The 26,824-nt window shown below is 36.6% G+C and overlaps 1 long non-coding RNA gene across 1 annotated transcript in view; it reads left to right on the top strand.

The window, feature by feature from the left end:
* LOC141513883 (uncharacterized) overlaps window positions 1-26,282 on the top strand; it is a 72,144-nt gene extending 45,862 nt beyond the window's left edge. The window contains exons 5-6 of the long non-coding RNA XR_012475901.1: window positions 25,343-25,432; window positions 26,168-26,282. This is a non-coding gene — a long non-coding RNA (uncharacterized LOC141513883). The remainder of the gene's footprint in view (window positions 1-25,342; window positions 25,433-26,167) is intronic.
* The last annotated feature ends 542 nt before the right edge of the window (window positions 26,283-26,824 follow it).

Genomic DNA, 26,824 nt, shown 5'->3' with positions numbered 1-26,824 from the left:
GCTTACAGATTTTTGTATATAGTCATGCAAAACAAGTTTCATAAAAGCTACATTTAAAAAAAACAGGAAAGAGAAAGAAAGAAAGAAAGAAAGAAAGAAAGAAAGAAAGAAAGAAAAATGTTCAAACTGTACTCTGAGTTCATTACTTCTCTATCTGGAGACAGATAGCATGCTTCATCATGATTTCTTTAGAATTATGATGGGACATAGGGTTGATCAGAGTCACAAAGTCTTTCAAAGTTGCTTATCTTTCAATTTTGTTATTACTGTGTACAATATTCTCCTGGTTCTGCTCACTTCATGCTGTTATTCTTGATTTGTTTTAGTTACATCTGACTCTCTGTTATCCCATTTGGGGTTTTCTTGGCAAAGATACTGGAGTAGTTGGCCATTTCTTTCTCCAGATCATTTTACTGAGGCAAAGAGAGTTAAGTAACTTTCCCAGGGTCACACAGTAAGACCAGATTTTGTCTGAGGCTGGATTTGAACTTAGGTTCCCCCTTAACTCCAGGGCTATTGCTCTATTCACTGTACCATCTAGCTGTCCTCATTTTACAATAAATCATGTAAATCTTCCCAGGTTTTTCTGAACACATCTCCATAATTTCTTACAGCACAATAATATTCCATTACAATCATATACCACCAATTGATAGGCATTCCCTCAGTTTCCATTCTTTGCCAATACACAAAAAGTTGCTATATATATATTTGTACATATGGTTTCTTTTTTATTTCATTTATCTATTTGATCTATAAACCTAGCAATAGTATTGCTGAATCAAAGGGAAGCACAATTTAATAACTTTGAGGACATAATTCTAAATTGCTTACCATAATGGTTGAACTCTATCATAGCTCCACCAATAGTTTATTAATGTATATTTTTTCCCATATCTCCTCTAGTTTTTGCCTTTTTTCCCTTTTTGTCATCTTGACCAATCTGATGAGTATGAGGTATTACATCAGATTTGTTTTAATTTGTATTTACCTAATTGTTAGTGATTCAAAGAATTTTTCCCTATGACTATTAATACCATTAATACCTTTTATTTCTTCCTTTCAAAACTGTCTATCCATATCCTTAGACCATTTATAAATAAGGGAAATGACTTTTATTTATATAGTTTTGACTTAATTTACCTATATATTTTAGAAATGAGACTTTCATTAGTAAAACTTGCTGCAACAAACTTTCCCCCAGTTCCTTCTTATTTTAAAAGCATTAGTTTTGCTTATGCAAAAGTTAATTTTATTTAATCAAAATCATCCATTTTTATCACATGTGAACCTCTTTACTGCTTGTTTGGTCATGAACTCTACCCCTATCCATAATTTCTTCCATACTCCATTAATTTGCTTATGATATCATTCCTTATGTCCAAATCATGTTCCCATTTTGATCTTATCTTGATCTGTGGTATGCAATGTTGGTCTTTGCCTAGTTTCTGAAAGACTGGGTTATAAATTTCCCAACAGTTTTTGTCAAATAGTAAGTTCTTGCCCCAGTAGCTAGTATATGTGGGTTCATTAAATACCAGGTTACTGTGCTCATTTTTATTGTATATACAGACATTCATATGTACATGTATGTATATACATACAGACATATAGATGTATATGCATATATGCTAATTTGTTCTACTAATCAGCCTATTTATTACCCAGTATCACATAGCAGTTTTTTTTTTAGGATTTTGCAAGGCAATGGGGCTAAGTGGCTTGCCCAAGGCCACACAGCTAGAAAATTATTATTAAGTGTCTGAGACTGGATTTGAACCCATGTACTCCTGACTCCAAGGCTGGTACTTTATCCACTACGCCACATAACAGTTTTGTAGTATAGTTTGGGACCTAGTATTGCTAGAGCCTCTTCCTTCACATTTTTTCATTGATTCCTTTGATTATTTTGACCTTTTGTATTCTTCCATATGAATTTTTCTATTTTTTCTAGTTCTGTAAAATAATTATTTTTTGCTTTGATAGATTCAGCACTGAATCAGTAATTAATTTAGGCAATATTGCCACTTTGTTTTATATATATATATATATTTTTTTTTTTTCTACCCATGAATAAAATTGCTTCAATTATCTATATCTTAATTTATATGAAGAGTATTTTTTAATTGTGTTCACATAGCTCGTATAGCTTTGGTAGGTAGACTATCAGGTATTTTATACTATCTCCATTTATTTAAATTTAATTACTCTTTTTCTAATTTCCTATTGAGTTTTATTGGTAACAGAGAAATGCTGATAATTATGTGGATTTATTTTATATTCTTAAATTTTGCTAAAGTTATTAAATGTTTTGATTAACTTTTTAGTTGACTTTCTAGGGTTGCTTAAGTAAACCATCATTTCATCTGCAAAAAAAAGTGATAGTTTAGTTTCTTCATTGGCTATGCTTTTCCCTTAAATTTCTTTTTCTTTTCTTATTGCTATAGTTAGCATTTCTAGTACAATATTGAATAATAATGTGATAATGGAGTCTTTATTTCACCCTTGATGTTATTAGAAAGACTTTTAGTTTATCCCCATTACATTATCCCTTTCTTTTTAAAAATTAATTTAGCCTATACATTATCAATTGTGTATTTTCTTAAAAAAAACTCCTACTTTTACTTCTTAGTTCACTCTTTTTAACTTCATTTTTATTAATTGTCCTTTGGTTTTCAGAGTTTTTTTTGGTGTTCTATGAGATTTAGATTTGTTGGGGTTTTTAGGGTTTGATGGGGGTTTTTTACTGTTGTACCCAATTTGTTGATCTCTCTCTCTCTCTCTCTCTCTCTCTCTCTCTCTCTCTCTTTCTCAATATAAATATTAGTGATATAAAATTTTCACTAAGTACCACTTTTCTCTACCCTGAAATTTTGAACCCACACCAGGTAAAGAACAATAGAATTGCCAGATGGCACTGGTTCATGCTGTCAACATGGTTCAGGGGTTCTGGGGGTCTTTTTCTGTTCTATTGTTTCTTGCATGAATGACTTGGGGATCATTTTCAGCCTCTAGGTGCTAGAATGTTCCCCAGTATTATCACTGTACTATAATCCTGGTCAGGCCCTACCCCAGTGTCTATAGACCTCTATGTCTATCTTTCTAAGTTGTCCTAGTCTAAAAAAATGGTTAAAAGGGATTTTTTCTTGACTTTTTCAATCAGAATTCAATCTGCCTTATTTAGGTCATTGTAGAAGAAGTTTGCTGGGTGAGCTGGGTAAAAATGTTGACACTGCATCCTCTTGACTCCTAGAATACATTATACATTAAGAACATGTTCTTATGTGAGGAAATTGGGACACTGTGGAAGAAGTAGGTGGAAAGTGTCTTGCTAAGAATGAACAGGATCAGAAATAGAAGTAATAGAGCCATCAGAGCATACTTTAAGCTTCTTGACCAAAAAGATAACATATAAACACAGACATTAATACGTATATGCTTACATATATAATACATGTATACAAACCCACATGTGTATATTACACACATATGGAATTTAGGAATCAGGGAAATGAAGGGGAAAAGTACATAGTGCCTATAATTTTTTGGGGGGGTGTAGGGTGTGTTCAATGAAGATTAGTACCTCTACTGTGAGGGCTGTGGAACCCTTTACAGGCCTGCTTTTCACCTTTGATGCCCACCAAGAAGCTGTAGTATACACAGCAGCCATACCCGGTAGTAGATGGGCTAAACCAGGATGAGATATCTGAGGGAATCTAAAACTCATTGATAAGTTGTTGGGGGTGTCTACCCCAAGTATGTGAAGTCTTCCACTGGTGGAATGGGCAGATGAGAACACTTCATTCCAACAGCCATGAAGCCAGATGAAGCAGGTACTGTGGATGGAGTGCTTACATGCTTGTTTAGACGTTGACAATACTAAAGTCATCCACTGCCTCTAGAGCTATCACCAGTTGTCTATACTCTGCCTTGCCACTGGATCATAATGACTATGGAAGAGAGAGTGAGGTTGATAACTTCATGTAACTCTGCCTCACTTAAATCCAATTTAGGCACAAATCAAAGGACATCATTCCTATTTCAAAGTGATGAAGCAGCAGGTACAGATATACTGGGAGCTGTAGTCACAACCCTGCACATAGGCAGCCCAGACCATAGGGCCATTTCCCCACCGAAAACAGCAGTGAAATTCGGCTGCACCCTGGGTGACTGAGTAACCCTTTTAAGGATCACACTGCTCACCTCTTGGTGTGAGGAAGGGGCTAGAAAAGGTGCCCTAAAAAACTGTCTGTTTACCCAACTCTGGTCTAATTACTGTAGTAGGTAGGGATCCCACAGTGTGGTCAAGACACCAAAAAACCTACAAAAGTTTCTTCAAAGAATTTTCTGCTCACCTTTGGAACATGGAATGTGCATATATTCATAGACAATTCAAGATCTAATAGACCTGAAAAAAGGAACAGTTCTTGTTGCAAGAGTACACAACAGATCTCATATCTAAATAGCAGCCCTGAATGAAACAAGGCTGGCGAAAGAAGGCCATCTTTTTGATGTCAGAGCTGGATACACATTTTTTCTAGAGTGGTTGCAGTGAAGAGGAGGGCCATGAAGCTGGGGTAGATTTTGTAATCAAAACTAATCTAGTTAACAAGCTTGAATGCCTACCAAAAAGAGGGAACTACAGGCTCATGACAATGAAATTGCAAATGCCACATCACTATCATCAGTGTCTATGTTACCACCATGACAAACCTTGATGAAGTCAAAGAAAAATTTTATGAAGACAGAGATCTTATCATTCATATACCAAAAGAGTACAAACTTATAATTCTGGTTGACTTTAATGCTAGAGTAGGCTCAGACTATCAGACATAGCAGGGAGTCCTTGGGATGAATAGAGTTTGAAATAGCAACAGTAATGGTCACCTTCTATTGGATACTTATGCATCTCATGACTTCTCATCACAAACACAGTCTTCTGTTTATCTAAACACAATAAAACTTCCTGGATGTACCCTCATAGCAAACAATGGCATATAATAGACTATGTGATTGTAAGGAGAAGAGAGACAGGATGTAAGAATGACAAAGGCAATGTGTGGTGCAGAGTGCTGGATTGATCACAGACTCATCATTTCAAAGCTAAACATTTATATTCAACTGAAATGGTGACCCCAAAGCAAAATGACTACTAGAAGAAGTAATGTTAAGAGATTAAAATGTCTCTCTGAGTGGGAATAGTTTATTGCTAACTTGGAAGGGAAAACTGAGCCAATACACAATTGGCAACAGTGGAGCAGAAAAAGAATGAGCAGCTTTCAGAGATTTGCTGTACAGCACCGCATTTGCTCATCTGTGCCAGAACACTTGCAAACACCAAGACTGGTTTGATGAAAATGATGGGGAAATATAGAAGCTGTTAATGAAAAATGAGGACTCTCTAGAGTTTACCAGCAAAATAGTGCCTCCATTTCTAAGAAGGCCGCATTTAATTCCATCAAAAGTAAAGTACAAGTGAAGCTTAGAGAGAGATGAAGGACTCTTGGTTCAGTAAGAAGGCAGAAGAAATTCAGTTTTATGCAGATAATAATGAACCAAAGTGCTTTTATGATGCCCTGAAGACTATTTATGAGCCAAAGACCTATGATACAACTCAGTTACTGAGGTCTGGGGGAGTCACATTGATTAGTGATAGGGACATGATCCTAGAGAGATGGGCTGAACACTTCCATAGTATTCTTAATATCAATCAATGCAGAAACCATTGACTGTTTACTTCAAGTTGAAGTCAACTAGTCCCTAGCTGAAGTTCCAACTGAAGAAGAGGTTTTTAAATGCCACTGGACTCTTTTCAAGTGGCAAAGAAACCAGTGCTGTGATCTATAAGGTGGAGCAGTCCATTGCTCATCCAAAAGTTTACTGAAATTTTCCAGGTTTTATGGAAGAAGAGCTTATCCCCCAACAATTCAAGGATGCCTCCATCATCCATTTCTATCGAGGTAAAGGGAATAGATTGCCCTGTAACAATGAAAGGGGTATTTCTCTTTTAGTCATTGTTGGTAAGATTCTAGCCAGAGTCCTTCTCAATAGGTTGATCCTTCAGCTAGAAGATGGTCACTTCCCTGGGACTCATATGGCTTCATAAAGAATTGAGGAACAGCTGATATGGAAAAATGCCAGGAGAAGAACAGAGGTGTGTAATGCAACATTTGTAGATCTGACCAAGGCCTTTGAAAATTATGGCCTTATGGAAAATTATGTTAAAGTTTGCTTGCCTGAAGAAGTTCAGCAATATTTTCCACCAATTTCATGACTGTGTACTCTCCCAGGTTCTGGATAATGGACAATGCTCTTGAGATCTTCTCACCAATGGAATGAAATAAGGATATGTCCTTGCTTCCATGCTTTTTAACATGATGTTTTCAGCCATGTTATCAAATGACTTCACTGAGGATGAACACAGCATCAAGGTCAGTTATTGTACTGATGATAAATTCTTCAGTTTGAAAAGGCTGCTAGCCAAGACCAAAGTGAAAGAGGTATTGGTATCTGATCTTACAGATGACTGGTTGTATACTCAGAACAGCTTCTGAGGCTGAGATGCAACAAAGAATGGATCAATTATCTGCTGCTTGTGCTAATTTTGACCTAATAACACCAAGAAAATACTGCCTCCATCAGCCAGTACCACTCCATCCATGTGTGGAACCATTGTTTTGAGTACCGTGGATAAGTTCACTTACTTTGTTAGTGTCCTTTCCAGGGAGATACAAATTGACAATGAGCTAGCTCATTATTTGGGAGGTTCCAAAAGAAAACATGGGAGAGAAGAGGTATTAGAAATGCTACCAAATTGAAGGTCTACAGAGCCACTGTGCCGACCTCATTGCTGTATGCCTGTGAAACCTGAATGCTCTAACAGTGCCATGTCTAAACTGAATTGCTTCCTTTTAAATTGTCTTAGGAAGATTCTGAAGATCATCTGGCAAGAGAAGATACCAGACACTGAGATCCTTTCTTGAACTAAACTGCCAAGATCTCTCTTAAGAACTTTAGAATGGGAGCATGGAAGACATTGGTACAGGACTGCCCAGTATGGCATGCCCTTATCAGCAATGGTGCTACGCTGTATGAATAAGGCAGAATTGAAGCAGTTCAAAGAAGACGTGACATAGATAAGTTTACAACAAGCATCCCAGGTGTTCTCATGGATTATTTGTGTCCAACCTGTGGTAGAGCATTCCGAATTCATATTGGTCTGTTTGGCTACAGATGGACACATGGTGATTTGTTAAACATAGTGATGTCATTTTGGTCTTCTTTGATAATAAAGGACAAGAACCAGCCAAGCAAGCAACTATTTGTCAGGCATCATGCAAATCATTTTTTTTAGGTTTTTGCAAGGCAAATGGGGTTAAGTGACTTGCCCAAGGCCACACAGCTAGGTTATTATTAAGTGTCTGAGGTCGGATTTGAAATCAGGTACTCCTGACTCCAGGGCCCGTGCTCTATCCACTGTGCCACCTAGATGCCCTCAAATCATTTTTTTTAAACAAATGTCTTCTCATATGATCCTCACAACAATTCTGGGAGGTAGATGCTATGGTTACTTCCATTTTACACTTAAAGAAATGGAGGCAAATAGAGTTAAGTGGCTCACTCAGGGTCATGAAGCTAGTAAACATCTGAGGCTAGATTTGATCTCAGCTCTTACTGATTTTAAGAGTAGTACTCTACCCATTATATTCTCATCTAGTCTGGCACAGAGGCCCAATAGAGAAGTGAAGAGAAGTAGGGGCAAGGATGAACTTTGATTATTCAGACTTCTAGAACAGTTTTTCTGACAAAAATGGAGGGTTTTAATCTTTACAACCAATGTTTCAGACAAAGGATTCATTTCTAAAATATACAGAGAACTGAGTCATATTTTTTTTTTTAAAAAGCCATTCCTCAGTTGGCAAATGGTAAAGGATATGCAAAGGCAATTTACAGATGAGGAGATCAAAGCAATCCATAGTCATATGAAAAATTGCTCTATATAATTACTTATTAAAGAAATGCAAATTAAAGCTTCTCTGACGGACCACCTCACACCTCTCAGATTGGCCAATATGACCAGAAAGGATAATGATCATTGTTGGGAGGGTTGTGGGAAATCTGGGACACTATTACACTGTTGGTGTAGCTGTGAACTCATCCAACCTTTTGGGAGAGAAATTTGGATCTATGCCCAAAGGGCAACAAAAATGTGCATACCCTTTGATCCAGCAATACCACTACTAGGTCTATACCCTGAAGAGATGATGAAAAAGGGTAAAAACATCACTTGTACAAAAATATTCATAGCAACCCTGTTTGTGATGGCAAAGAATTGGAAATCAAGTAAATGTTCTCAATTGGGGAATGGTTTAGCAAACTGTGGTATATGTATGTCACGGAACACTATTGTTCTATTAGAAACCAGAAGGGGTGGGAATTCAGGGAAGCCTGGAGGGATTTGCATGAACTGATGCTGAGTGAGATGAACAGAATCATAAAAACACTGTACACCCTAACAGCAACCTGGGGGGTGATGATCAACCTTGATGGACTTGCGCATTCCATCAGTGCAACAATCAGGGACAATTTTGGGCTGTCTGCAATGGAGAATACCATCTGTATCCAGATAAAGAACCTTGGAGTTTGAACAAAGTTCAAGTACTATTCCCTTTAATTTAGGAAAAAACCAGATATCTTATTGTCTGATCTTGTTATCTCTTATACTTTATGTTTCTTCCTTAAGAATACGATTTCTCTTTCATCACACTCAATTTGGATCAATGTACAACATGGAAACAATGTAAAGTCTGACAAATTGCTTTCTGTTGGGGGGTGGGGGGAGGGAAGTAAGATGGGGGAAAATTGCAAAAATCAAAATAAATAAAATCTCTAATTAAAAAATGGAAGGTTTTAAAATTTGCCTCAAATACAATTTCCTTCAAAAAGTACAGGGATCAATAAGGAGGGAAGACTTTCTTGGTTTGTTTCTCATTCACAAGGAAAATCTGGAATGCTGGGTAGAAATGATTAGAACTTTGAGAAAAAGTAATCCATTTTAGGTAGCCATACTTTTCTTATTTTATATTTGCAAAGATGAAGCATAGTTTATATTTATCCACACTAAAATTTCACCCTATTCAAATTAGTGCTGCTGGGATCTTTTTGTATCATGACTCTATTATAAAATGCATTAGCTAGCTTTCAACATTCCATATCATTTGAAAATTTGGCCAGTAGAGCATCTATACTTTCATCCAAGTAATTGATAAAATTATTAAATAGTACAGGATCAAGATGGTAACAGAGACAACTTTTCAAGTTAACATTTAACTAGTAGTGACAATTGCATACATATATTCAACCAGTTTAGAAGTCACTAATTGTACTATTATCTAGCTCTGCCAAGGGTCATTTGAATATTTATAATATCTTTGAGATCTATTTGTGGTCAAACATTAATTAAATGTCCCCTAAAAAGTTACAAAATTTATTGAATTTTGAGTCCCACTTGCCTTTGCCCTGTCAATGCCAGATCAATACAGTTGCAGGCTAGAGATTATCTGTCCCTGATCTAGACCATGGATCTTTTGATCATTTCCATAAAAAGATCATGAGAGAAATTATGTAATGCTTTGTTAACAGCTAGGCAAACTGCCTATAGTATTCCCCTGATCTACCATGTCAAAAGAAGGAAATTAAGTCATAAATGATCAACTCTTAATAGAGCAATACTGGATATTTTCCCCTTAGATGTTCACCAGCCATTCTTCTAATAATTTATTCCAGAACTCTTCTGGGAGTCCAAGTCAAATTAACTGGACTATAAAGTGACACTGCTTTCCCTTTTGGAATATCAGGACATGTGCTCTTTTCCATTCCTAAGTTATGAATTTCCAATCCATGTCTACATATCTGGCAGAAGGTTGAAATTAGCAGGATATCTCTCCCCCTCCCCATTCTCTCTGCCATTTAAATAGAGAAGACTCTACTTCTGCCTGAATTTATGGAGATCACCCAGCTTTCCTTAACCTGCCCAACTTTTCCAAAGGGAAACATTTTGCTTCAATGCCTGAGCCTGACCCAAATCTTCCACCTGGTGTGCATTCTCTTGTGGTTTCAATGCCAGATCACATCTTTGTTAGGGTTGCTGCTCTTTATGCCTTTCCCGTCTAAACAGGAAAAAATGAGTAAAAAATAAAAATGAATGCAATTAAATCTTATGAAATAAAAAACCTAAGGATTAAGATCCTTCATCAAAGCAAGTTGAAGAATCATTAGAGTGAATGGAAGACATTCCAAAGCATAATTTAAATTGCATATTTCCTTTTTCTTTTATAATATTTATTCACTTTGAACTTAAAGGCAAAGAAAAAAAGAACATTTCCATGTATATAGCACAATATGAAAAGAGAATTCAATATATTTTCATTTCACACTGTTTACCTTCTTTGAAAAACTGTAATAAACACTAAACATCCTTTCAAAGATACACTGCTTTTTCCTTCTGTTTTCTTTAGTTCAATGCTGTGTACTTTTTATTTTTTGCTCTCTCCTTTCTTGCTCCACCCTAAAGATTACCATTTGACACTAATATTATGTGTGTGTATGTATGTATATAAAATTAATTCTTTCTCTGGATGTGGATAGATAGCATCTTCCTTAATATGTCCTTTGTAGTTGATTTGAGTATTTATATTACTCAAAGTGATTTTATCATTCAAAATTGTTCTTTGAACAATATTGCTATTACTGCATATGATGATGTATTCGTTCTGCTCATTTCACTCTTCATTATTTAATGCAAGTCTTTCTTCAAATTTTGTAGCTTAAAAATGCAGAAAAAATGTATTGTCTCTAGGAATAAACTTAACCAGGACACAAATACATATATCTGTTTGTATGTATGTATGTATGTGTGCATATACATATGTATACATAGACATAGAATCTTTGGCATTTACTTTAAATTATCAAGCTTATAGCTTTCTTTCTCCCATTTCCCTCACTCACTAGGAAAAAATAAAGGAAGGAAGGAAGGAAGGAAGGAAGGAAGGAAGGAAGGAAGGAAAGATTGGTAGAAGGAAAGAAGAGAGGTAGGAAAGAAAGGAGAAGGGAAAAGGGAGAGAGGGGGAGAGGAGGATGGAAAGAAAGAAAGGAAGAAAGAAAGAAAGAAAAAGAAAGAAAGAAAGAAAAGAAAGAAAGAAAGAAAAAAGAAGGAAGTAGAGAAAGGAAAAAGAAGAAACTAAAGAATCTTTGAATTATATATAATCATAGTCAGGCAAAGCAAATTCTCACATTGATCACATCCAAAAATTCATTTATCATTCTGCAAACTAGTCCATAATCTCTCAGTCAAGAGTTGGGGACTATTTTTCTTCATTAATTCTCTGGAATCATGTTTAATTTTTTTGTTGATTAGACTTCTTAAACCTCTCAGAATTTATTTTTATTTTTATTTAACTGAAGTTATGGTATAATTGTTCTACTAATTCTGCTTACTTAATTCTGCTTCAGTTTAGATAAGTCTTCTCAGGTCTTTCTGATATGATCTCTTAAATTTAGCAAGATATTTTCTCTCTACTTTGATATGGTTAATATAAATTTTAAGTTTATTTAAATTTAAAATTATTTAAATTTATTAAAATCATTTAAATAAAAATGATTTACAATTAAATTTAAATCATTACAAATGAACATATATTAATATAATTTGCTATATAATAAACATAATAAAGTAATGAATGGAAGAATATAATTCATTTAAAGGATAGGAAAAATTGAAGGAACTACTAGGAAAACAGCAAAATAATATTCAGAATAAATGAAGTCAAAGAAAAAAAATCAAGACCTAATAAAAATATAGTTGAAGAACAAATCCAGGTGGAATCAGAACTGGAAAACAAATGATGACCATGGAGGATAAAATAGCAGGTTTGTAAGACAAAGGAAGAAGTAAACATGAAATTAACTGATGTATCAGAAGACATTGGAAAGGAAGAAAATGTAGGTATCACATTCAAGATACTAATTAAAGAAAATTTTCAAGTATTGAAAAGGGCAAGATCAGGTGATAGCTTTCAAATGGGAGAAAACACAGGATTACAGCAAGGAAAAATTCCAACTACAATGTTTAGAGGCATATAATTGTTCAACTACAGCATTTCAAAGTCAAAAAGCAAGAAGGGCATATTTGAATTGAATCTTGAAGAAGACCAGAGATATCAAAAGGTTCATGATATGGAATAGAAATTAATTCTATGCTTTGGTTTGTCTGTAACCAAAGTGCAATGGAACAGAGACAGAAAATAGCCTGTTCAGTGTGAGAAATAGCATGTATTCTAGTACAACCAATTCACTGAGTGTGTAAAGGATAGTAAAGTATGGGAAGTCTAGAAAGAGCAAAGGTGTATGGTAATGTAAAATACTTCACATGAAAAGAGAAGAGTTTAAGTTTGATCCTAGAAAGAATAAGGGAACTTTTAAAACTGAGTGACATATGTCAGATTTAGTTTATATATAGATTATATAGTTTATAGTTTAATGCACTATGGCAGTTATGTGATAGAGAGGGGCTTTCTGGGAGTGATGTTGTAATATCAGTTCATTAATACCTTTCAATGACACTTGTTCCATAGATGATCTGTCTGAGTGAAGGAAGAACTTGCTAATGTTTGTCCCCTGTTGTGTGCTTCCCCAGATTCCCATCTTGAAGCAAAGTATGAAGTATACATGGCCAAAGGAACATGCTAAGGACTTCAGTTCCCATACCTTCATACTTGGGGTCCTACTTTTGAGTTATCTTCATTATTCTTCTTTAAGATTTGTAACAGGTGAATTTAGAGCCTCATAGTTGGTTATAGAAGTGAAATGGTGCAAGGCAAAGTCCCATAGCAAAAGTCTTGAAGATTTTACCCTGAGGGACCTGTATCTATATGGTCTTCTCTAGCTTCTTTATATACACATATAATTCTATAGTAGAAGTTCTTAAATTGGTATGGATGTTCATGAACATGGATTAGGAAAAAAATCACATCTTTATTTTTCATTAACTTCCAACTGAAATCTAGCATTTTCCCATTACTTAAGAACATGATTTTGAGAAAGAGTATAGAGACTTCACTGGATTGCCAAAAAAGTCTATGATATTGAATACATATAACAATTTCTGCAAATAATAGGGGTGAAGCTTTTTTTTGTAGCATTCAGGAATATACATGTACATTCAATATATTCTATCATGTAACATATAAACCCTCTATTTTTTGCAAGGCAATAGGGTTAAGTGACTTCCCTAAGGTCACATGGCAAGGTAATTATTAAGTGTCTGAGGCCAGATTTGAACTCAGGTCCTCCTGACCCCAGGGCTGATGCTCTATCCACTGTACCACCTGGCTGCCCCCTAAACCCTCTACTCTTTAGATAGAATTTACTATATATATATATACACACTTCTTTTAGTTATATCACATATGTGACCAGACTCATGACTGTGTTGTTACCTCTTCATTTGGGCTATCATCACTTCCCCCCATATCTCTAAGGCTTAGTTATACTATACAGCACATAGAGGACATATACACATACATACATTTTCCCATTCCAAGATAATTTAGAAGTTACATGGCAAAGGTATGTTTCACCAGGACTGGGAGTTGGAAAAAAGCCCTGGCCACAGCACAGCACAGCCCAGACTAGACCAGGGATCACTGGGAATAGTTTGAAGGGGTGATGAGAGAACTCTGCTACACCAGAATGTGTGTAGAGTGAGGAGCACCAGCTGCAGAACCTGCAGCAAGAATTGGGGGGAAACTAGCCTTCAACTCCAGAGTACATCCCACAAGATTGTAAGGGGGTCAGGGGAGATTGCAGAAATCTTTCTGCTCTCCCTGGGGCAGGACTTTGCTGTTTGTCCATACTCAGATCCAGGTTGCAAGTTGGGCTTCCATACTAAGATAGCAGGGAAACTTTTCACAGCTCCAGGACAGAGTGGAGTGCCTGTGGTCATGTACATATCAAAGCATAGGCAAGAAAGCATAAGACCTTGGAGGAATAAAGGTCCCAGTGAGGTGTCCCCCCCAAAAAACCCCAAAGCCTTGGAAGTGCTGTAAATTAGTCTTGGGCTGAGGAAATGAGTAAACAACAGAAAAAGAAGAATCTGACCATAGAAAATTACTTTGGTCCCATAGAAGATCCAAACACATACTCATATGAAGACAAAATTGAAGCTTCCATATCCAAAACCTCCAAGAGAAATAGAAAATGGCCTCAGACTATGGATGAACTCAAAAAAGACTTTGAAAAGCAATTAAGGAAGGTGGAGGAAAAATTGGGAGGATAAATGAGAGCTTTGCAGATAAATCATGAAAACCAATTGAGCAGCATGGTGAAAGAAATACAAAAAATACTGAAGAAAATATGTTAAAAACCAGTTTAGGCCAAATAAAAAAAAAGCAAAACAAAAGGCAAATGAGGAGAATGCCTTAAAAAACAGAATTGGCCAGCTGGAAAAGGTGATTAAAAAAGCTCTCTGAAGAAAATAACTCCTTCAAATGCAGAATGGAACTAAAGGAAGCTGTTGACTTTGTGAGAAATCAGGAAGAAATAAAACTCTTCCAAAAAATCCAAAAATTAGAAGACAATGTGAAATATCTCATTGGAAAAACAACTGACCTCAAAAACAGATCCAGAAGAGATAATTTAAAAATTATTGGTCTACCTGAAAGTCATGACCAGGAAAAGAGCCTAGACTTCATTTTCAAGAAATAATACATACAGCAAAGTTGCCCTGAGATCCTAGAAGCAGAGGGTAAAATAGAAATTGAGGGAATTCATCAGTTACCTACTGAGATTCCAAAAGAAAAACTTCCAGGAATATTATAGTCAAATCCCAAAACTCCCAAGTCAAAGAGAAAATACTAAAAGCTGCCAGAAACATAATTCAACTACTGTAGCTCCATAGTCAGGATTACACAGGATCTAGCAGCATCTACATTAAGGGTTTGTAGGGATTGGAATATGATATTCTGGAAGGCAAAAGATTTTGGTTTACAACAGAGAATCAACTACCCAGCAAAACTCAATATCCTCTTTCAAGGGAAAAGATGGACTTTCAATGAAACAAGGGACTTCCAAACTTTCCTATCGAAACAGCCAGAGCTGAACAGAAAGTTTGATCTTCAAGTACAGGATTCTGGTGAACCAAAAGAGGGGGTAGACAAGAAGGACTAACTATGAGGAACTTAATGATATAAACTGTTTGTATTCCTGCATGGGAGGAAGATATTGATAACTCATATGAACTTCCTCATTTATTAGAGCTGTTAGAAGGAGCATATATATAGACAGGACACAGGAAGGAACAGAATATAATGGCATAATATAGTAAAAAGATGGAATCAGTGGGTGATAAAGGAAGTACTGGGAGGAAGAGAAAGGAGAGGAAGAAGGAGCTAAGGTATTTCACATAAGAGTCAAGAAAAAGCTTTTTCAGTGGAGTGGAATGGGGGAAGGCAAAGGGGAATGAGTGAGCCTTCATTCTCATAAGAAATGATTCAGAGAAGAAATAACATACACACTTAAAAGGGTATAGAAATCTATCTTACCCTAGGGAAAAATGAGAAGAAATGGTTGTTATAAGGGGGGGAATGGGGGAGGGAAGGGGGGATAAGTGCTAGAAGAGAGGGAAGATTGTGGGAGAGGGTACTCAGATACAACACACTTTTGGACAGTGCCAGCATGAAAGGAGAGAGAGAGAGAATAGAATAAATGAGAGTGGAGAAGAATAGAGTGGAGGGAATATAGCTAATAATAGCAACTGTGGGAAAAATATTGAAGCAACTTCTCTGGTAGATTTATGACAAAGAAGACAACTCACCCCAGAGCTAGAGCCATTGGAATCTGAACACAGACTGAAGTACATTTTTTTTCTCTCTCTCACTATTCTTTAGGTTTCTCATCATCTTTGGGGAGGAGGGTTTATGTTTACTCTTAGGAAAAAATTATTGTAATAATATAGAATAAATAACACCCCCCCCCCAAAAGAAACCAGGAGGGATGGGAATTCAGGGAAGCCTGGAAGGATTTGCATGAACTGATGCTGAGTGAGATGAGCAGAACCAGAAGAACATTATATACCCAACAGCAACATGGGGGTGATGATCAATCTTAATGGACTTGCTCATCCCATCAGTGCAACAATCAGGAACAATTTTGGGGGTATATGTGATGGAGAATACCATCTGTATTCAGAGAAAGAATTGTGGAGTTTGAACAAAGACCGAAGATGTTTACCTTTAATTAAAAAAATAATCTTATTATGCAATTTTGCTATCTCTTATACTTTATTATTTTTCCTTAAGGATATAATTTCTCTCTCATCACATTCAGCTTAGATCAATGTATACCCTGGAAACAATGTAAAGACTAACAGACTGCCTTCTGTGGAGGGTGGGGGGAGGGAAGTGAGATTAGGGGAAAAATTGTAAAATTCAAAATAAATAAATGAATAGATTTTTTAAAAAATCCCTGCTTTCTGGAGTCCAATATCTTCTTCCCATGCCTCCTCCCCACTCCCTACTCCTAGGTGTTTTTTAGCTTTTTCTCCATTCAGTTCACTCAAGCTCCCATTCTAAGTTGGCACACCTAACAAGGAATGACCTTTTTCATTTGCAGGGCTAAGACGACAAGCATAAATTATTTCTTTGCCATTATTTAAAATGACTAATGTTCTGTTAGCCTTTTAGGAGGTAATTTAGAAGTCATTTATCTTCATGGGTATAAGTAAGATTGAACTTCCGCTCCAGGCAGGGCACACTTTTTTTTTTAAGAAAGAAATTGGCTAATGATCTGAATGCAGCCTTGGTCTATGAATGAAACCACCATTTTCTAGTTGCTTTATAATTTCTTCTGTAAATACTTCAGCAGAGGAATCACATTTGTGTGGAAAGAGAATTCACAGAAGGTTTTCTGGAAAAGAAAGCCTTTCTTCATAACCTTATAAATGCTATATGTTTCCTTAATGGGATAGGAACTTTAAAAAAAATCAATACTATTGGGTGTGTAGATTGGTTTCTTTTATAGCAAAATTCCATTTGTTTGACAAATATTTATTAAATGAATGTATTAGGGACTGGGGGTGGGGTGGGGACAGGGAGATGAAAGAGATACAGTTTATGCCCCCAAAGGACTTTATCACTTAGAAGGGTGAAAAAATATATGCAAAGAAGAATGAATTTGTGATTTCACCAGCACAGGGAGTTTCTGTTGTGAAAATTTTTTCCATCAACTCATATAAGTGCTAGAAAGTTGGCTGAGATAATTCAAGGCCACATAAAGTTAACTAATATTTATTAAGTAGTTACTATGTGCTAGGTACCATGTCAAATGTTTGAAATACAAATACAAATAGGGAAACAAACCAGAGTTTTCCCTGCCCCCAAGAAGCTTTCATTATTATGCAGAAAGAAAATATTTAAAAGAAAACTAAAAGGTAGGGAAGGACAGAGAATATACCTGAACAGGAATGCAATGGAGAAAGAAGTCTGGAGAGTTAGGGTCACGTGGTTTCTAAGTAACAAGGCAGGATATGAATCCAAATCTTCCCATCTCCAAGTCTGAGCTTTATTCCCTATTCTCTGCTATCTATGTATACTAATAGCTATATTGAATATTAGATTGTGAAATGCATTTAAGAGCAATTCCAAAAATATTTTCTTATTTTAGATGAGCATAGATAACTCCCAACTGAAGATAAAGCATGGTCAGGACCCATGGGTTCAAGACACAACCCAAGTTGGTTATCTTTTCTGAGTCTTGATTTCCATGTTTGTGAAATGGAGCTAAGACTATTTGCTTACCCTCCTGAATGTTGTAACCTCTGTAACCTTTAAAAAGCTATAGAAGTGATTTCATTTTATTATCATAACTTCTATATGGAGGAGATGGCATTTGAGCTGGGCCTTGTGGATTCCAACAGGTTGAAAAGGTTAAGAAGGGACTTTCCAGACACCAACATTTGGGAGAACAAAGGTGCAGGAAATCAAGAATTATTTTTTGGAGATAGGAAGTATTTAGTCTGCAATACAGAACAGAGAGGAAGAGTCATATGAGATAAATGGTAGATAGAAGGGTAAGTTGATGTTAGGCAAAAGAGGGCTTTGAATGCCAGGCTAAAAAGTTTAGGCTTGCTCAGAAAAAATTGATGCTATAGAAGAATTTATCTGAGGAGGAGAGGAACTGTATTAGAATTGTGTTTTAGAGACATTGATAGTTAAACTTTCTTTAGTTAGAACCCCCTCAAATTTGGAGTTTATGAAGTTTGTCTTTTGTAATTTGAGCTCAGCAAATTAAAGTAATTTCTGGAGGTGTTTTCTACAAATGGATTTTTTCCAGATAACTGAAACTCATCCCTTTAAATCACTATTTTTAAAAATTTTACTTTAATCATTTACCCTGTAAAACCTCCCTGCCTTCTCAAAAAGATCATATACACTGAGACTTCAAAAGATCTATTATTTCATCACCATGTATGCTTGCAAAGTATTCATTTCTCTGAATGACATAGAATAGGTACACAATAAATTACTTGTTCCCTATGATTTGTAGCTGGAAGGGACCTTAGAAATCTTAGAAGACAGGTAGGAGGTACAATATGTGATGGAATGTTGGACTTAGAGTCAGGACAAAACTGAGTTCAAATCCTGCCTCTGACACTATGTCACTATGTCACTATACTTCTTTCAGACTCAGTTTTTTTGTGAAATGGGGATTAATAATAGTGTCTAATGAACAGGGTTAGGAAGTATTAAATGAGGAAAACATAAAAAATTCTGTGATTTTTAATATTTAATAAATGCTAAATCCAGTGTATTCTAATTCCCTCATTTTATAGATGAGAATACCGAGACTCAAAGAAGGTCACACACACACACACATACACACACACACACACACACACACACACACACACACACACACATATATATATATATATAATGTGTGTACATATATATATGTATATATATATATATATATACATATATATATATAATACGTGATAACATCAGAATTTAAAATTCGGTCCCTAAAGGTGAAGGAATCAAAGTCCAGCAAGATGAACTTCTTTGCCCACACTAATCCTATGCGGAAGGTAACATAAATGTCATTCCCATTTAGAACAAGAGGACACAGAACTCAGAGTTGTTGATTTGCCCATGGTCACCCAGCTAATGTCAGAGCCAAGACTCCAATCCAATAGTTCTGACTCAGGGTTTCCGAGCCCTCCTCCATGTCCCACTTTTCTTCACCTCTCATGGATTGTGAGATGTTAGAACTAGAAGTGTGGTGCAGAGCACTGGTCCTGGAGTCAGGAGAACATGAGTTCAAATTTGACTTCAGACATACTTATTGTGTGACCTTGGAGAAGTCATTTAATATTAATTGCCTCCCATCCAGGACCATCTCCAGTTGTCCTGATTCATCTCTGGCCCCTGGACTCAGAAGGTTCCAGAGGAGAAAGTGAGGCTGGTGACTTAGCAAAGTACCCCCTCACTCAAATCCAATTCAGCAACAGCAAGAGTAAAGAACTGGCATGAGACCTTTAAAAGCTCTTATTTTACAAATGAGGAAACTGAGACAAAAATAGGCTAAAGGTCACATAGATAATAAGGAGCAGGACTGGGATTGGAACCCGGACCTTCCATCTCCTCTTCATTTCTAGACTGCATTGGTAAGTTCATTGGTACTTAATGCGGTGTGGGGGGGTGTAGGATACTCAGCACCAGCCAGCCCTTCCATAGATACCCCAGAAGTCTGAATTCTAAGATCTTCTGGACCCTTTTGGAGTTCCATTGGGGAAGCTCTACTGTTCAATGCCTTTAGGTGGTCCTTGGCCCTCTAGAAAGTTTAAAGATCCAAGTGGGGTCCCTACATGTTATTTGAAGGGCTGACAATAGGTTTAGAACATCCATTTGAATCTGCTTGCTCAGCAAGTTTCCTCCCTGCCTGACTTTCCAACTGTAAGTAAAAGAGCTGTTTCCCAGGTGACGTGACCTGAGCAAGGGGTAAGCCCAGTTCCCACAGGTGCCTGTATCCTGACTCTCATGTGTGAAGGAGACTGGGAGAAAAGTGATGAGAGCCGATCTCCCTGCTCCCTGAAACAGGAAGGGAACTGGCTAGATTGACTTGATAAGGAGCTATCACAAAACAAGTCCACTAACACTGAGGCTTTTATCACCACCCGTCATCTGAGTTCAGACAGTCTCATGAATAATGCATCATCCAGTGATTTCCTTCCTCATTTTGTTTGCCAGAGGCACATATGGATTTAGGAAAAAAATCAATGTATCTGAGCCATGTTGTGATAACATTTATTTAAAGTGATCTGGGGATAGGACTCACATATGTTTATACAGTCCAATTGTATACTTAATACATTTAAAAGACAGGAATCAAAAACTTAGGGTTCACAGGATTCCAAGGTAGAAGGGAAATTAGAGGACAGCAAATTCCTCCTCCTCATATTACAGATGAGGAAACTGAGGCACTGAGAAGGAAGTGATGCAGTTAGTTCAGGCTTTGCCATTTATTAATTATGTGACCTTGAGCATGACATCTCAGCTTTCTGGGCTTGAGTTTCTTTATTGATAAGATGGGAATATAAGACATATATTATCTTCTTAATAGAGTTTCTGTGGGGAATTTACTTCAATAAAACAATGCAGTGGAAATGGATTTGGAGCAGGAGATGTGGTTCAATCTCAACTCTTACTAACCATAGGACTTTGGGCAAATCACTCAATGTCACATTTCCTCATCTGCAAAATGAGGGAGATGAATAGGATGACTTCTGATGTCTCTTCTGAATCTAAACCTACGAACTTATGAACACTTCTCTAGACAAGTCACTCAATTCCTGGAGGTCTCAGCTTCCTCATCTGTAAAATGTGGGGGTTGGATTGGATGACTTTTGATGTCTCTTCTGGATCTAAACCTATGAACCCATGGACACTTCCATGATCCATTTATGGATCTGTATGCTGTACTTGGGGGGGGGGGGATTAAAAAAACCATTTCTTACCCTCAAAGAGTTTAAATTCTACTAGATCAAAGGAGACATTGTTTCACCTATTTCTAAATATCTAAACATCCAGATGTTTGGAAAGCACCAAGCAACACATAAATGTAAAATTTCTGAGAAATAGTAGTAATGATGAGGTAAAGGAGGAAAATCTTGGATTTCTCTAGCCCTTTAAAGTTAACAGAGTAATTTTTTCCTTAAAGCAAGTATGGATAATATTGTCTCCATCTCAGAAAACAGAAGATTCAGAGAAGTTTCAGTGATTTATTTATGGTCACATAAACCAGAAGGTGGCAGGTGATATAGTGCATTGAATGCTGGATATGGAGTCAAAGAACCTGAGTTCAAATCCAAACTGTTACTTGTTGCCTTTGTGACTTTGAATAAGTCACTTAATTTTGTGGTTCAGTTATTTCAGTCTGTCTTTCTCCTGATGATCTCATTTGGGATTTTCTTGGCAAAGGTATTGGAATAGTTTGTCATTTCCTTCTCCAGTTCATTTTATAGATGAGGAAACTGAGACAACAGGGTTAAGTGACTTGTCCAGAATTATACAAGTAAGTATCTGAGATCAGATTTGAACTCAGGTCTTCCTGACTCCAGGCCCAGATCATTATCCACTGCACTGTCACTTAATCTTACTAGTAAAATGAAAGGGTTGTACCATAAACTGATCTAGGAGGTACTTTTAATCTATAAATTTATGACTTCAAGTGAGATTTTTCCCCCCAATACCTCTCCTGCCTATTTGTAGTCAGGTTGTAGACTGACCAATTATACTTCCATGTTTTCAAATCTAGGGGAAGAGACACTATGGGGCTTGGTAGTGGATACAACTTCTAGGTCTTGTGACTGGGATGGATCAAACACTTATTTATATTATTCAGAGTGGGACACTCTTCCAAACACTTTCCTCATTTGCAACATAAGATTAACAACCATACTTGCCTCTCATGTTTGACCAGGATCTGTTGTTTGTCCTTCATACTCGAAGATCATAACATCAGGGAGGTAATGCCATAACAAGCATGTGAATGAGATTTGAATGAAGGGGTACTGTGCCTCACTTTCTCCTCTAGAGGTCATCTGGGTCCAATGGCCAGATATGAATCAGGACACCTGGAGTTGGTGCTGATTCGAGGCAATCAGAGTTAAGTGACTTGCCCAAGGTCACACCTGAAGCCGAATTTGAGCTCAGGTCCTGCTGACTTTAGGACCAGTGCTTTAACCATTATACCACCTAGCTGTCATTGTTCAGGAAATAATGAAATATTATCAACAAAGCCCTTCGTAAGACTTAACTCCAATTTAAAATGTGACAAAAATAAATTAAATTTTAAAAAAAGACTTAAAGAGCTATAAAAGACTGGAAGCCAAACTTTTCTGACTCAAAGGCCAGTGTTCTATCTACTGTACCACTTAGCTGCCCCTGTCCCTGTGCTTTTGCACTGGCTATCCCATTCCTGGTATGGATGGCTTTGGAGAAGATCATTTCAGAAAGACTGATATTGGCAGAAGTCAGATTGCAAAGGTGAGAAGCTGGTGGGAATCAAAGGCAATGAGAGTAGATGGCTCTTTCATCTGCCTTAATTGACATCTTCAGCCTTCTGAGGATAATGGGGGCAGGAGTTGGCAAAGTCTATGCTTGATGAGGTTGGGTAAGGGCACTTCCTAAGAAGGAGTCTGGGGAAACAAGACTGGGATTAGATGACTTCCTTTTCTTGGCAATATTTGCCAAAGTAAGAATCATACAGGACAACTTGGTGTCACGGATAACAGACTGGCCTTTGAGTCAGAAAACCTTGGCTTCCAGTCTTGTCTCTGGCATGTACGGGATATGTGATCCTGGGCAATACTTTAAAACTCATTGTCTTTTAGGCAAATCTCTAAGACTAAATTGCAGAGCAGCTGGGGGTCTGTGAGGGAAAGGGAAAAAAAGAGGAGGGGAAAGAGGGAAGGATGGAAAGAAAGAAAGTGTGAGAGACAGACAGAGAGGCAAACAGAGATAGAAAGAGCTAGAGAGAAGAGAGAGAGAGACAGAGAATATTAGACTTAGAAGCAGATTTCTATTATGACTCTATATTGGATCCTTCCAAATGAAGGTCACTGATTGAAGGTCATAGGAGAAAACTAACATTTGTGGGGCAGAGTATTATGTGGGGAAATTTTTATCACTTTTTATTTTTTATTTGTTCTAACATTTTCCCTTCCTTTTGATTAATCTTATTTTTAATCAATAGCTTTTATTTTACTTAAATCTCATTTCTGACTCTATTCCTACCTCTTCTCTTAAATCAAAGAGTAAAAGAGAAAAGGAAAGAAATGGTTCAGCAAAAAACTATATCTGACAATGTATGCAATATTCCACATCTATAATCCTCCACCTTTGTGGAGGGAGGCTGATTTTCTCAACTCTTCTCCAGGCCCACATTTACTCTTCTTGTACCAGAAGGCTAATAGACCTGGATTCTGAGTTTATCTCCATGGTAATAAGTTTGTTGGAAGGTTTTTATTTCCTTTTTTAATTGGTAAGAATTGCAAATGCTTATAGAAAGAGAGGAAGGAGTAAGTGAAGAGGGAAAAATTGCATTCTCCTTTCTAAAGCCTTCTCTGACTTCCCCAGTCCATTACACTCTCTCCTTCCTGTGAGTTCCTAATCTAATGATCATCCATCCAGCTCATTTGGCACTTACCACACATATATTATTATTGGTGTTTGACAGAGCAGGAGGGGAGCTCATTTCCCTAATCAGATTGGAAGGTATCTTCTTGAGGCAAGGGCTCTGCTTCAGCCTTTATATCACCATAGTGACTAGCAGGGGGCTCTCAACACAGTGGGTGCAGGTGTTTTGTTAATAATTCAGTCAATAATCACTGACTTATCTATTTACTATATAGAAGGCACGTTTAAGACCTGGATATACAGATACAAGTGAAGAGATAAGCAATCTCTGTCTTCAAGAAGCTTACATTCCAATGAAGGAAAGCAAAGCACAACAGGGGAGTTGAAAAGCTGGAGTAGTCCAGAGAATGAGAGATGGATGGCAGGTCTAGACTTTTCCCCAAAATGATGGTTCTGGGGGAAAATTGCCAATGGGAGAAGGACTTTGCAGAAGCAGAGTCAGTGAGAAGTGATGGCAAAGTCTGGAGAATGAGTATGGAAAGTATTTGTTGGCTGACTTAACACAGTTTACAAAATTATTGTTCAACAAAAGACAAGTCTTTGGAATGTGTCATATTTTCTTTGATGAATTTAAAAGGAAAAGTACAAAAGAATAGGGAGAAAGTGAGTATGTGGGGGGGCAGGGGAGAGAAATAGTGGTGTGGAGAGAAATAGTGTCAAGTACCTGTCTAATCTGGTGTTGTCTCAGTCAAAGTGAGACCTTTTAAAGATCTTAGCTTAAAAAATGCCATGTTTTCCTGGAGTCATCACTAGTCATCCTGATCCAGATCTGGTGACAGGACCCAGATGATTCTAGAGGAGAAAGTGAGACAGGTGACTATGCACAGTTTCCCCTCACTTAAATCCAAGATCTTTGCAAGTCATGACATTTCATCCTCAGCAATTATATCTGACCATATATGTAACATTCTGTACCCACATGTTTTTTTTTTAAATGGAGGCTAGAAGAGGGATTTTTAAGGTCATATTTTTTAGCAAATTCAAAGATATAGAATAGAGTAGATATTACCTCTACTCACAAACAAATCATTTCCACCTACCTGGCACCTTTCTGGCATTAGTAAGCTGTAAATAAAAGCTAGCTATGTAGTTCTAAGTAGGTTAATCATATCTCCTTATTTAGATTGTAAACTCCTGTACAATAAGGACCAAGATTCAAAATCTTTGTATCCCCCAAACAAATGATAATAAGCTCAAGGCTCACAGGTTTAGAGCTGGAGGGAACCTTAGAAACAAGGGAAATATTGAACAATCAGCCCTTTGAAAATGCAGGACTTACTTTATTGATTGATAAATCATTATTTAAATACCATCTAAGATCTGGAAATATCTAAACAAATGATACACTTTTTTCATTGTTCATTTCTGGCACTGAATGGAGCCCCAAGGAATGGCTAAATAAAATATGGTACACATGAATGTAATAGAATATTATGGTCAGACAGGACAATAATATAAGATCAGAGAAGCCTGGGTAACCTTCGATGTAATGATGCAGAGTAAAGTAGAACCAAGCATGCATTGACATTTTGTTGTACAGTTGTTTCAGACTCTGTGACCACATTTGCAATTTTTTTTTGCAGAAATAATGGATTGGTTTGCCATTTCCTTTTCCATCTCAAATAAGGAAACTGAAACAAATCGAGTTGTGACTTGCCAGGATCCCATAACTGGTGAGTGTCTGATTCCAAGCCTGCTCTATCCACTAGACCACCTAGCTGCCTTGAAGGCATCGACTACAACAATGTAAATGGAAAGAACAATCATCACAAACCTATTACAGAGAACAAAGCAACCCAGAGGAGAGTTACAATACTTCTTACTTCTTTACAATGATAAGAATCTACAAATTTGAAACATTACTATAAAATGTCAGATATATTATCAGTTTATAGATTGGTTTGATCAATTTTTCCCCATTCTTTTTTCTTTAAAAAATTCTTTGTTATGAAGACTAATTTTTGAGGGATAATAGTATGAAAAAAGAAATCAATGATTTTTAATAAGAAAATATATGTTATATAACATATTTCATATACATATGCACACACACACACATATATATATATATATATTTATATTTTAAATGTATAGATGATCAAGGTAAAGATTTAAGAAATATCAAAACTTAAGTGTAATTTTTGTTTTCCTGGAATTTTTTTTAACCATAGAAAATGTTAGAAATTTGAAAAATCCAGTTTTATCAATGTCATCTCCTGAGTATAATGACATAATTTGGGACCTCTTCCTGTGCTCCACAGCTGCCTAATCCTGAATAATCTCACCCTTGTGGAGTTTATTTAAAAACTCTTGAATGCTTTTCCATTTCTGACTCTGGCATTTAACAAGATGGGTTCCAACAGTTCTCCTTCTCATCATTTTCTAATTGGAACTCTTTCTCTTCTTAGGAAGAAACACTTAACACCAGCTCTTTCCTGAGTGCCTACTGTGAGTCTGACTTCAAATTAAGTTTAAACCAAAAGTCTTTCTCTCCTTACCTTTGAGGAAATTCCTCTTCCCCCCGCCCCCAGTTCAATTGAAGAGACTCAAGCACATACTGGAACCAATGAGAGAAGAATGAAAAAGGGAAGAATAAACAAGAGTTGAAATGTGGGACTGGTACTATATGTGTCATAGATCTTGCTATCAATGAAACATGTTTCATGGACCAATTCTGCTTCTATAATGCACAGATACAATTTTAAATGCAAGATGAATAGCTTCCCTTCTTACTTATCAGAGGCAGCTGGGTAGCAGAGCTGTTAGAGTCAAGTGTCAGGAAGATTTAAGTTCAAATTTGACCTGGGAGATTTATTTAGCTGTGGGGTCTCAGTTTTTTTTTCCTGTAAAATGAACTGGAGAAGAAGATGTATCTTTGCCAAGGAAAACTCAAATGGAGTCAAGAAAAGTTGGACATGCTGAAATGACTCAGCAACAAGAGTGACATTGAGTAAGTCACATTTATCTAAGTTATCTCCTCTTTAAAATATGTGTAAAATAGCAGATGTTTCACAAGGTCATTGTAAGGATCAAAAAGATAATATAAACAAAATGCTTTGGAAACA

This window comes from Macrotis lagotis, chromosome 1 (assembly GCF_037893015.1).
Source record: "Macrotis lagotis isolate mMagLag1 chromosome 1, bilby.v1.9.chrom.fasta, whole genome shotgun sequence".
In the NCBI taxonomy this organism is placed as follows: Eukaryota; Metazoa; Chordata; class Mammalia; order Peramelemorphia; family Peramelidae; genus Macrotis; species Macrotis lagotis.
The sequence above is the reverse complement of the archived record's forward strand: the minus strand, read 5'-3'. Positions and strand labels throughout refer to the sequence as shown.